We start from the raw sequence: 14242 nt of genomic DNA, 5'->3' as shown, positions 1-14242 counted from the left end.
AACGGGACAAATTGATTAGTTTTGCCTTTCAAGCTCATTTCTCATATGTGCAGGCCACTTCCTTTTACTAGCTCTACAAGTACAATAAAGGACAATTCGATATAAAGAGGAAAAAAGAGTTCTACCAAATCAATAATGCACTTTTATCTTTCACATAAGACAAGGAAGCAAGAAAGAAAAGGAACCACGAAAAATCTTTGACTTTGCGTTACCACCCACTAAAATGCCAACACCCCCTTTCCCTTCCACCTATGATATCAAGATTTGAGTCTTAGCAGGTTTGTCCGGATTAATATACATATCATTTTCTTAATGGAACTTATTGTTTTTCAATGGTTTACGAAAATGAAATAATCTGAAACTCGCTAAGAGTACTACTCATACAAATAAACGGTGATATAGTTATCAAAATTTGGTAAATACTTACCTGCACGTTGTGTTTATATTAAACTAAACATTTAACCTTAGCAATACGAAATTAAAGTGACAATACATATTACATAGCCATAGACTAGTTAAGTGATAGATTATATGAAAGACACATGTCTTGTATTCACTGCTTTGATGTAAATATCTGTGTAGATAAAAATCAATCAAAAATTTGACTAAGTACAAGTTAAGTCTTAAGAAATTATAGTATTAATATTCATCCTCAGGCAGTAAACAAATAAAAGAAGAATGTAATAAACATAAAGAGGCATAAAAATGCTCACGACCGATGAATCAAGCAAATCTTCCAGGGAAAAGAGACACAATATTGATAAAAGATTACTTAGCCATTTTATTTAAGCATCAGTTTTCATGTGAAAACACAAAAGAATATGACATTAGTTAGTGTCAGAAGAAACAATATAATCTGCTTATAAACTGTTCAAATAAAGACTTTGGTCATATTGTGACCTCTGTAGTCGAGGGGCTTCTCTAATGGAGGGGTTTGAAAAAGCATGAAGAGGATTCGTAAGTATACATGTAAAAGGGAACTACTAGATTAGAATCAAAACAGGGATCTACTGAAGTGAGAAAAATATTCATACTGTTAACAAGCTGTATATTGTAAGCTTTAATATCAATTGTGTCGTCAAAACAAAAACTTCAAAAAAAAAAAAAAAAAAAAAAAATCAGATGTGTGTTATGAAGCAATTACCATTGGAACTCCAAGCTAATTTGATTAGCGTCTTGTCTTGTAGTTGATTCGAGGATCTTAAAACCTTTCAAGAAATACTGCCAGCACATGTAATTACTATATTTTTAGCGCTTGCCACATTCCAATTCCCTTTCCCAGTCTTTCAGTTCATCTAATTGGATCTACATACATATGTTATAACGGAAAATTGGAGAAAGAAAATTGAAGATAAGAAAATATTAAGGTGAAGAATGAAGTCATAACATTGCGGAATACCTGTATAAAGTTATACGTTATTAGTGCATCTGAATTCACTCTCACAAGTAAGGTCCACGGATGGAAGTAGCTAAAAAATTCATCAATCAAAGACTCATATCTAGGTAAGAGCAAAAAGAGTACTTCCAAATTTATGTGCTTGATACAAAGTGGACCAGTGTTGCTTCGAAGATTTCTAGAATGAGTTATTGCTTCCTTCATACACAATGAAAGTAATATTCAACACAACTTGTCAAACTTGAAAGGAAATTGAATGGAAAAATTGTTTACTCTAAAATTGTTGGAGAAATACTAAAGATGGAAGTACTAAAGTTTAGGATGTGAAAATTCAAATATGAATGTGCTATCATTACAACTAAGGGTGTCAACCGGTTCCAACCGGAACCGGTTATGGGTTTCAGTTAATGAACCGGCCGGTTCCGGCAAAATCGAATCAAGCTTTAACTGTTCCGGTTTACTAAGTCGATTCCTTATGAAGTTTTAAACTCAAACGGAACCGGCCTGTCCGGTTTAAAATGTTTTTTTTTTGTTTTTTGTATTATATATATATATTATAGTATTTATTTGTATATTGTAGGTATATTTACATATGTTATACAACTTTATAATTAAAGTTTAAATATTTATCGACTAACGTACTTAATAAAGTCAAGAATACGTAATAGTGTTTTTCGTATACATATATATGTATAACTTAATATATATAGTATATATACTTATATACTACATATACTTATATATATGTATAACTTAATATATATATACTATATATATGTATAACTTAATATATATACTAAATATATGTATAACTTAATATATATACATATATATACTATATATATATATATATATAAATATGTGGATAACTTAATATATATACTTATATATATGTACTATATACTATATATACTTATATATAGGTATAACTTAATATATATACTATATATATACATATATACTATATATACTATATATACTTAATATATATACTAAATATATGTATAATATATATATATAGTATATATATTAAGTTACATATATATATGTATATTTATATATACTTATATATATGTATAACTTAATATATATATACTTATATATATATATATATATATATGTATAACTTAATATATATACTATATATATGTATAACTTAATATATATATATAAATATATGTATAACTTAATATATATACATATATACTATATATACTATATATACTATATATACTATATATACTTAATATATATACTAAATATGTGTATAACTATATATACTTAATATATATACTAAATATATGTATAACTTAATATATATACTAAATATGTGGATAACTTAATATATATACTATATATATACTATATATACTTATATATAGGTATAATTTAATATATATACTATATATACATATATACTATATATATATATATATACTAAATATATGTATAACTTAATATGTATATTTATATATATATTAAGTTATACATATATATGTATAACTTACATATACTTATATATATATGTATAACTTAATATATATATATACTTATATATATATATATATACTTATATATATGTATAACTTAATATATATACTATATATATATAACTTAATATATATACTAAATATATGTATAACTTAATATATATATATATACTATATATACTATATATACTATATATACTATATATATATATATATAATATATATACTAAATATATGTATAACTTAATATATATATATATATACTATATATACTATATATACTATATATACTATATATACTAAATATATATATAAGTATATATAAGTTATATATATATATATATAACTTAATATATATATATATATATATATATACTATATATACTTAATATATATACTAAATATATGTATAACTTAATATATATACTATATATACTTACTTATATACTATATATACTTATATATAGTATATACTATATATACTTATATATGTTTAAGTATACTATATAACTTAATATACTTATAAGTATATTCTTAGTATATTTTAGGTATATTCCTAACTTAATAAAAGTAAAAATATGAACACAAGTAAATAGAAGTAAGCTCAATGAGCCATATTTTTATTCATTCTTGGATAACATTTATTTGCAAGTTGTATTTTTTTTTAACTGCAAATAATACATGAGTTGTATAAAAATAGTAGAATAATAAAATCACCAATTTTGAACCATTTCGTTAATTTCCCCACATCATATTCGGTAAATGAAATATCTTCAAAGTCTTCCATTTGGTCCGGTCCATAGCTATCAAATCTTCAATTTCTTCCTCTTCGCCTTCCTCCGCTTTCGAGTTTTTGGTTGCGTCGCTCCGATCTAATTCAATCGCGAATGCACACTAGTACTTGCAAGTTAAAGCCGGATAATGAATGTCTATGGTCTCCAATTTGCTGTCTTCCTTGGCTAAATGCGCTCTCCGAAGCCACGGTTGATACTTGAACCGTAAGGATATCTCGAGCCATTCTTGAAAGTATCGGATAACTTGTACTTCTTCCACCATGCTAAGACGTCCACCTCATCCAGTTGGTTGATATCTACATTTGGGTGCATCAAAAAAAATTATATTCATCAAAGTTTGCAGTAGAAGAAGAAGTTACCGTCAGAATGTAAAACTTTTAAACCCGACAAGCCCTTTTTTGCTACTTTGAGAAGTAGTAGGGCGTGAGAACGGGAAAGCGCACGTTCTTCCAAACTAGAATAATGAGTAAAAACTTTTCTAAACTCATCATCAATAGCGAGTTCGGCTTCGCCTAAAGATGGTTGAGTTCCCGCTTCAATTTCTAAAAATGTATAAATTTGACTAACCAAATTTTTAGTATAAGACAGCTTTTAAACAAGGATTTAAAAGGGAACCCAATATAAATAAAGTTGGGATGGGAAAAAATACTTCTTAAATTTGATTATCATTTCAAAAATAGCCACTTGATAATCGGGTTTATGTTTATACTCTTTGTAAAACTCTATTTATTTCCGCTAAGTAGGCTAAAATTCCGTTACCGTGGGATAAAATTGTCTAGAAAAAGCAAGAGTTGCATTATTAAAATTTTCTAAGAGTTCAATACATTCTTTAACATCTTCCCAATGCATAAAATTTAACCAATCTCGACTATCGGTATTATATTTGTTGTGAACTTGTTGTATGGGGAATCATACTCATATGCTTTGTTGTAGATAACGTAAGTGTAGTTCCACCTAGTCTCAATTTCTATTTGAATTTTCCTAGGTCTAAGGTTATTTTCCACACAAGCATTCTTAAATCTCTCTAATTCTTCCCCTATTAGCATTACAAAAAAGAAACGCAACAAAACATTTCTAACTTTTTGAACAATCATCAAAATGCTCAAGACCATCTTTAACAATTAAATTTAAAATGTGACAACTACATCTTACATGAAAAATATTTTTTAGAGGAGGGTTTATTTCTTTTTTTAAAGACCAACCGCCTTTGTATTATTAGAAGCATTATCTAAAGCAATACAAAGTGTTTTTCTATAAATGTTAAAAAATCTCATAATAGTAGACATTGAATCGGCTAAAAAATTTTCCATCGTGACGACCTTTTCCTTCGTCATATAAAAAAGCTATAATTCTTTTTTTGCATAACCCATTGTCATCAACCCAATGACATGTAATAGCAAAAAAATCTAAATGGTTAATACTAAGACCCAAATCGGCGGTAAGACAAACATTACAATTTAAAGAATTAAATACGCGCAAATAAAATCTATATTTTTTAAACAAATCTATAACATCGGCTCTACAAGTACTTCTAGGAATACCCTCAAATAACGGATTATAACAACGTTGAATGTAAGTAACAAACCCCAAACCCGAGGGAAAGGAAAATGGTAAACAATCATATAAGCTACCATTTTAGCTATTTCTACGCGTTCTTTTTTCTTGTCATACTTAAAATTTCTACCGGTTCGTGGGTCTATCGTCATTTGAATCCCCCCCACATTTGAACCCGTTTGCTCTCCCCAAGCATCCATATGTTTGGTTCTCATATGAGAATTTAGTGTATCCGTTCCACCATCCTTACCAGCTTCCTTGCTTAAAACTAAATACTTGTCCACATATGTTACATGTAGCCGATTGGCTTTCCTATTCTTAGTCATAAATTTCCAAATTTTAGCTGTTGGCTTACGAGTTCTAGGCGGTTTGTCTTGTGTATGTGATTGTGTGCGGGACATGTATCTCCATGGGATTTTCAGGGGGTTGTGTTTCATCATCATCATTTAAGTCTTCATTAAAAGTGTCGGTAAAATGTTGTTGCATTGCCTCATGACCTAAAAGTGGATTATTTCCACCAACATCAATACCTACATTAGGTGTTTCTTCCACAAATGTTTCCTCATTAAGCGCACCTCTAACAATACGACTACTACTATGAAGCACCACGTCTTAATCTCTTTGACATTATTAAATAGAATTAATTTAAATCACAATCAAATAAATCACAAGAAAATAAATTACAACAAATTAAATTGCGTAAATTAAATTGCGTAAATTAAATTGCGAAAAATAAAGATAGAGTTGGAACGAAGGTACCAAATTGCCGGATTAATTTCCGGCCAAAGTCAAGGCGGCTAGAATTGCAAATCCACCAAAGCTACTTCGATTGTTGCAAAATCACCAACTCCACCAACAATATTATAATTGCAAAATTAATAATTGAAAGTTGAAACTATAATAAGACTTTGTGGCTAGTTATTGCAAAATAATTATAATTGAGAGATTGAGATTTGAGAGAGAAAGATGAAGAAGAGTGAATTGGTGTGAATTAAAATGAAAATGAAGAAGGGTTTATATAGGGGTGGGGGATGGGTTAAAGTGTTAAAAAAAAAAAAATTTGGGCAAAAATTAACAAAATGGCCGTTTGGCAACGGCCATTTTTGCAAATGGACCGTTGCCAACGGTCCATTACGGGTTGGCCCAACTATTTTTTTTTTTTTTTTTTTTTTTTAATTTTCACCGGTTAAACCGGTTTAACCGGTCCGGTTGGGTTTAACTTGATTCCGGTTCTAAAATATTGGAACCGGACCGGTATACAATTAAACGGTTAACCGGAACCGGTTAACCGGTTCTACCGGTTCCGGTTCCGGTTCCGGTTTAACCGGTCCGGTTACCGGTTAAAACCGGTTAGCCCGAACCGGTTGACACCCTTAATTACAACAAATTTTTGTTGTTACCTATGTGCAAATAGCAAAGTGACATCAACTCTAAAGAAGAAGACCACCCCTGAACCTTCTAATATACACTCGAATACGAGTTTCAAAGAACTCTTCAATCAACTGTTTTTGTAGACATTAATTTAGAGCAATAGAAAAGGGACATGGAAGCAGAGTGAATTATAAAAACTCAAGCGATGAAGTAACAGAAACTCAGGGTGTGTTGGGTAGGGAGAAAATGTTTTCCAATTTTCCCATATTTGGTTGGTCAAATTGTTCTGGAAATTATTTTCTTTAAGAAAACATGTCCTTAAAGAAGAGGAAAATAACCTCCCTAATAGAAGTGACATTCTAAGTTCATTGTCTCCTCCTAACCTACCGAACGCCCCTCGGGTCAGCCCTTGACCATCCCAACCCCCGTCACCCCGAACCCTCACTCCTCACCTCATAGTATTTTGCTAGATTACATATAAATGCTCTTGAAATAATATTTTTTTGCTTATTTACCAAACACTAGAAAATAAGTAAGGAACTCACTTGTTTTCCAAGAAAACATTTTTCATGGAAAACATTTTCCTTCGTACCAAGCACACCCTCAAAGTAATTTGTAAATATATTGATGTGACCTTCTAACAAAAGTTGTTACTCCCTCCGGTCCATATAAGTATTGTTTAGATAAATGGGCTTTAACATAACCAAGAAACCATTTAATTAAAGGTAAGTTAGTAAAAACACTTCTTACTTTCTGGGAGTGAGTCTTAAAGAATGTGTCCAAGCTAAAAACACCACTTAATATGGATCGGAGGGAGTATAGAACTATCAGACACATTTCAAAAAATGTTGTTGCCGTTTCAATCGCTACTGTAAAATCTCTATTTTCCCACTAATTTCCCATTGAATGTCGGTGAGAAAACCTAAATAGTAGTGTTTTCACATGGAAAAATTATGATGTTTTCCAACGTTTTAATGGGAATCTGTTTTCCACCATTCGTTTTCCCAGTGAACTGGCCCTGTGGGAATGAGGTGGAAAAATGATGTTTTGTAGCATAAATTTCCCACTGAATGTCGGTGGGAAAACTCTCCTTTTCTAATAGTGAACTATATATAGGCTAATAAGTCTCGAATTACTTAAAGCAAACACCAACATAATTTAGATATATATAATCTCTGTGTGTGTGTGTGTATGAATGAACATACCTTTAATTCAGTTGTGTCGAAGGTAACGATATATTTTCAGCCAGATTTGCAGCAAAAGTTCTCAACTCAAGCAACCTATTGGCTGCACGAACATACTGCAATCCAATCTCAACTTCCATTAGCCTTGAACCTACCACTGCACACAAGCTTGGTAATTTAACGATATCTATTAGCTTGAACGAACGTAAATTGGGAGTAACAATGAAAGCATCGTCCAAATCAACCATGTCAATTAAGCTCAAACTCTCCAATTCAGGACTCATAATTTTGATTTTATTCAATCCTTCGGATGAACGAAGAAACAATGATTTAAGAAACGGGAATGCGGAGGGGATATCTTCAGGAAATCCAATGGGAATGCATTGGGAATCTATTTTCAGGACTTGTAGCTTTGTACAAGTGCACAAATCAAGTTCCACTCTTCTTGACGAATTAAACAAGTGAAACTCCCGCAGATTTCGAGCTTTTATTTCTATTGGCCCATATCTAGTTTCACTCAAATGATCCTTTTTAAGTTGATTCAGATCAGGCACTGTGAAAGAAAGAAGTCTGTCACAATCTGTCAAAGTTAACTCAACAATAGAAGGGAACTTGTTGATAAGCTTGGAGAAGGTGTCTGCAGATATACGAACAGAATCAAAATATATCTCTTTCAATGAAGGCAACTCCTTAACATCATCAAAGTTTTCTCCCTCAATTCTGCAATATTTTAAATGCAGAACGTTTGATAATCTTGATTCAAAAATCGCGGGGATGAATTGGAAGAAACTAGATGACAGTGGCTTAAGCAAATAGAGTTCCGTTAAAGAAGTGTTGTCTGCAGCAAGTCTGATGTGATCGAGGGTAGAGCAATATCTACAGAATGCTAGCTTGCATCCACAGCAGTATTCACAGTATCTGTTTGAAACTTATGTGTTTGCACAAATTTGTGGTCGTTCAACGACGCTATAATGTGACCCCAACTTGTGGAAACAAGGGAAGCTATTGCTCTCTGTCTCAGAGTTAGACAACAGAGGATTTTCTGGCGGATATCATATGCTAACTCACAAAATAATACATCAGAAGTAATGGAGGCCATGAACTTTGTGCGAGAAAACTAAGTATGACAAACTCCTATGTGACTCTGCGAGTTTATAGAGTTTTAAGTTAAATACTACTCCCTCTTTCTCAAATTATTTGTAGAAGTATTTTACTAACTTTTCTCTTATTTATATCTAAGTTATAGTCTCTTAGATATTTATTCTATTTATGTGTTATCTTCATTAATGACAAAATTTTACTAAGGGTAAAATGAAAAAAAAAAATTAATTGTGCCTTGAATTTCTAAAACGACAAATAATTTGAGACAACTATTTATAGTAATCACGATAAATAATTTGATACGGAGTGAGTACTCCCCAGTCCCAATTTAGGTGATACACTATCCTTTTTAGTATGTCCCAAAAAGAATGATACATTTCTATATTTAGAAATAATTTAACCTAAAACTTTCCCTTTTTTCCTTAATGAAATGATTCATAGTCACACAAATATCAATGACTTGTTTTAAACCACAAGTTTTAAAAGACTTCCTTTAGTTCTTAAATTTTGTGCCTCACATAAATTGGGACCGAGGAACAGTACAATTTTTTACACACCTTTAGCAGGGAGCTATCCGACTAAAACTTGTTTCTGTTCTATGTAAACTAACGTTAAAAACTTTTTTCCTTTTTATGTAAATTATACTTAAGGGGAAATTTTTATAGAAGGAAAAGAATTCTAGGGTAACTCAATTTCTTTACCTACAAATTAGCATTCTTTTTCTTGAATAACAAGGAGTTTTATTATGCTATAAATAGGAGATTTTCTAACCTCAATTGCATCACATTTTTAGAACTGGCCAGCCCTTCCATTTATTTATTTTTTCTCTGATATACTGTTGTCTCTAAAAAGGTGAAAATTAGCACATCTCAATACTGGCAAGTAATTTTTCACATAAAGTAACTTAACTAATCCGCGGAATTAAAATGGAGTTGCGTACTAAAAAGAAATATAGATGACCCGAAGCATTGCCTGGAATTCCTCGACAGTAAAACTAATGATTCAAGATAATAAAAATAAGAGAAGTAAGTGTAATATTTTGAACCACAAGTGATGTCAATGTTATGGATTGAAATATGGAGAAAAGTAAAACACATATGAAATTTTCCATTTTTTATTGCTTCGGAGATTTATTAGCAATCTATTGTTCCACTCAGAAAGATTTGACACCATTCCCCAAAATTTAGGAGGTTGATGATTATTTATAATTTAGTAATTATTACCATGTAGGGACGAAATCATTCAAATATTGAACTATAGTGAATCCATATAACCTTTAAGTTTATGCGCTCGCGCACACATTGTATATATTCGACGTCTTTATATATATATATATATATATCAAAAAATTCATGTACCAAAACAAAATTGATATATGAATGACTGAATTGAAAAATAAATAAATAACCGAGATGCGAAACCCCTCTTCAACAACATTAATGTTTTCAAAATTAATCCTCTTGTAGCATATGGTCAAAGCAAGAGAAAAATTGACTACTTTTAGACAGTTCAAAAGGTGAAAGACGGTGATTTGTTTTTCACGTCCTTCACCTTGGGGACCTCCAAAAACTAACCAGCTTCATCGTCGGTCATTCTACAATTTGGGCATGCAGTTTGCCCTTAGCTAGCATAGAATTTGATGTGATGCAATTTGCATAACCAAAAAATAGTCAAGCTAATATGACTAACAAGGAGTATCAGAGTTCACTAAATCATGTGTGTATACGAAGATTACAAATTTAAATATTCTTTTTCGAAGGAAAAAAAACGTCGAAGAAACACGTCACTCAAAAGCAAACAACTTCGATGAAATATCAAAATCTTTTTGCACCTTTTTCTTGAACTTTTATTAAATAACTCAAACAAATGTGCTAAATAATAGTTATGTAACTTTTAAAAATTTGGCACTTCTTGAGATGAAATACATGCACAACGCACATACACTAAAACTAGTACAATTAAAATAAAGAAAGAAAATTGATATGATTGAGATATTAATGCAAGTTTATTATTTATAGGTAGATAAAAATTCTATTAACATTTATTTTTTGGACAACTAAATCATTCTGTCGATCTTTCACTAAGGCATATGGCTATCAAAGAAGATCTCGAAAAAATAAATTGAAAATTAATTTGAGAATAGGAACTTGCGATATTAACTGAAGGGTGAAAATCATTTTCACCCCCCAACTTTGCTTTAAAAATCAAACTCCCTCCTCAACTTTGAGCAATAGTCATTCTCCCCCCTTTATCCTAATTGACTTTTTAAAAGTCCTATTTTACCCTTACATGATGAAATTATCTATTTTACTTTTACTTCTTTAGAGTCGTGATTTTTTTATCTCTTTAATTTATGTAACAAATTTCCTATAATATTACTTTCGAGACGGAAAAAGAAAAGAGAGAAATACTAGTTGAGTATATAACTTAATGTTGCTCTGTAATGAAATAAATGAGAAGAAAAGAAATTTATTTTTATTAATAATAATCAAAACTCTGATATCTATTTATACAAGTAAATATAACGGGTAATAATAACTTTACAAATATATTTCAATGCCAGTAATACAAAATAATTAATAAAAATAGAGGTATATTCTATAACAAATTCCTAAAATATTATCTATTTATATTATAAATAAATTTTAAATTATAATTTAAAATATTTCATTAATGACATTCAAAATTCGTTTATATATTGACAATAGAGAATAAGAGCTGAGTGAAACTTAAATATTCTTATACATATGTATGTAAAAATAATAGGTAATATGTGAGTTTGTGTATTAAAATATCAATCATAAAAAAAATAACATTAGATTTTGTGATAAATTCATAAAGGATTATTCTACTTATAATATGGATTTAAATAAGAATCTATAAATACCTAGGTTAAAAAATAAAAAATAAAAAAGGTATTACATAGATGGAGGATTAAAAATGTCAAGGGTACAATAGACATTGCATTGGATAAGGGGGGGGGGGGGGGAATGTCTATTGTTCATAGTTGAGGGGGGAGTTTGATTTTTAAAGCAAAGTTGAGAGGTGAAAATCATTTTCACCCATTATCTGAAACAAGGTTGTAGTAACCTAATATTGTGCCCTTCTTGTCATTAAGGAAAACCGTGATATAATGTTACTCCCTCCGTTTCTAAATAAATGGTGTTTTAGGCTTTTCATATTGTTTCAAAATAAGTGGTGCTTTAGGATTTCAAGAAGAGATTAATCTTATTCTTCCAAATTACCCTTATTTACATAATCAAGAATCATTAAGTAGTTTTTTATTTTCTAGGCATTTAATTAAGGATAAGTTAGTAAAAATACTCATAATTTGCTAGGAGTGAGCACTTTCTTAAGGGACGTGCATAAGCTGGAAAAACATTATTATGAAACGGAGGGAGTATTGTATTGCTAGCAATTCCTTTCTCATATTAATGAAACTTCATTAATGTCTCTTCTCAAACCGTTGAGTAATGGATTAGGACCTTTCCTGATTCCAACATCTCCCATCTAATTAGAACTGGCTCAGATCACTCATCTTTGTTTTTTTTCCTTTTCTGCAGGTACCAAGCAAAGGATTAGATATTTCAAGTTCCTAGACTTTTGGATAGATCAACCTTGGATAGATCAACCAAACTTCAACGAAATTGTCCAAAATGCTTGGAACATTCAAGTTCAAGGCAACCCAATGTGGAAGATGCATTTAAAGCTCAAGAATGTGTGCAAACAACTTTCTTGGTGGTCTAAGAATTGCATTGGTGACATTTTTGAAAATACCAAGAAATTGGAAGAAAAGGTGGCTGAACTGGAAGCTGAAATGGAGAACAACAACTCCGGCACTATTAGACAAGAATACAACAAGGCCAATGCTGAGCTTATCAAACATCTGAAAACTGAAGACTCTTATTTTAGACAGAAAGCCAGACTTAATGGTTCGAGGAGGAAGATTGTAACTCAAAATTCTTTCATTCGGTGATCAATAGCAATAGAGGTAGACTTATGCTCAAAACTATCAAGAATGATAAAGGGAATTGGATTGAAGGAGATGAAGAAATTGCCTCTGAAGCAGTCAGATTCTTCCAAAAACAATTCACTCAATAAGATCATCGGTGGATTGGAGCATTCTGAATTGCATTCCCAAGAAAGTAAATGTTGCTGACAATGATCACTTAACCTCTTTGCCCACCATAGAAGAGGTTAAACGGGTAATCTTTTCTATGAACTCTGACTCAGCTCCAGGTCCTGATGGCCTCTCAGGTAAGTTTTTTCACTCTTTTTGGGATATTATTGCCTCTGACCTATTTGACATGGTTCTAGATTTTTTCCATGGAAATAGTATGTCTAGATCCTTTACTCATACGTGTCTATTTCTTGTTCCTAAAGCTGCTAGTCCTAAGACTTTTTTTGAATTTAGACCAATTAGTTTGAGCAACTTCTCTAATAAAATTTTGTCTAAGCTGTTAAATGATAGGCTGGCTAAGTTCATGAACTCTTTAATTTCTCCTAACCAAGCTGGTTTCATTAAAGGTAGAGCCATCACTGATAATGTGATGCTTACTCAAGAGCTTGTCCACAACATTAATAAAGGTAATGGTAACATTGTCTTAAAACTAGATATGGCCAAGGCTTTTGATAGGGTTTCTTACACTTACCTCTCTAAAGTTATGAAATTTTTTGGCTTTTCTAATAAGTGGATTCACATGATCTGGAGACTCTTGGCCAACAACTGGTATTCCATTAATATTAATGGCACTAGACATGGTTTTTTTAACTCCAGCAGAGGTGTCAAACAAGGTGATCCCCTTTCTCCTTCTCTTTTTGCTATTGGTGCTGAGCTTTTATCTATTCTCATGGACCAGTTAACTAGAGAATGCTTCATTCCTTACTATGTTGACAATAATTCCCCTACGATCACTCATTTACGTTATGCTGATGATACTATTTTATTTTGCTCCAATGATCATATTTCTCTTTCTGCCATGATGCACAAGCTTAACATTTATGAGTTGATTTCAGGGCAGAAGATCAATAAGGATAAATTTTGTTTTTATACTAGTTCTTCCATTTCTGAAATTGATATCCTGAATTACAAGAATATCACTGGTTTTAATCACTCCAACCTTCCTACGATATATCTTGGTTGCCCCATTTATTTTGGTAGGAAAATTTTTTGCTTGTTTAGTGATATGGTCTCCAAAATTGGCAAGAAAATTCAAGGGTGGCAAGGTAAGATGCTTTCCATTGGTGGAAAAGCTATTTTCATTAAATCTGTTTTACAATCTGTTCCTATTCATCTTCTTTCTATTTTATATCCCCCTAAAGGGGTGATAGAACAACTTGAAATGATATTTG

Source organism: Lycium ferocissimum, chromosome 8 (genome assembly GCF_029784015.1).
Source record: "Lycium ferocissimum isolate CSIRO_LF1 chromosome 8, AGI_CSIRO_Lferr_CH_V1, whole genome shotgun sequence".
NCBI classification, from domain to species: Eukaryota; Viridiplantae; Streptophyta; class Magnoliopsida; order Solanales; family Solanaceae; genus Lycium; species Lycium ferocissimum.
This window is presented reverse-complemented; position numbering follows the sequence as displayed.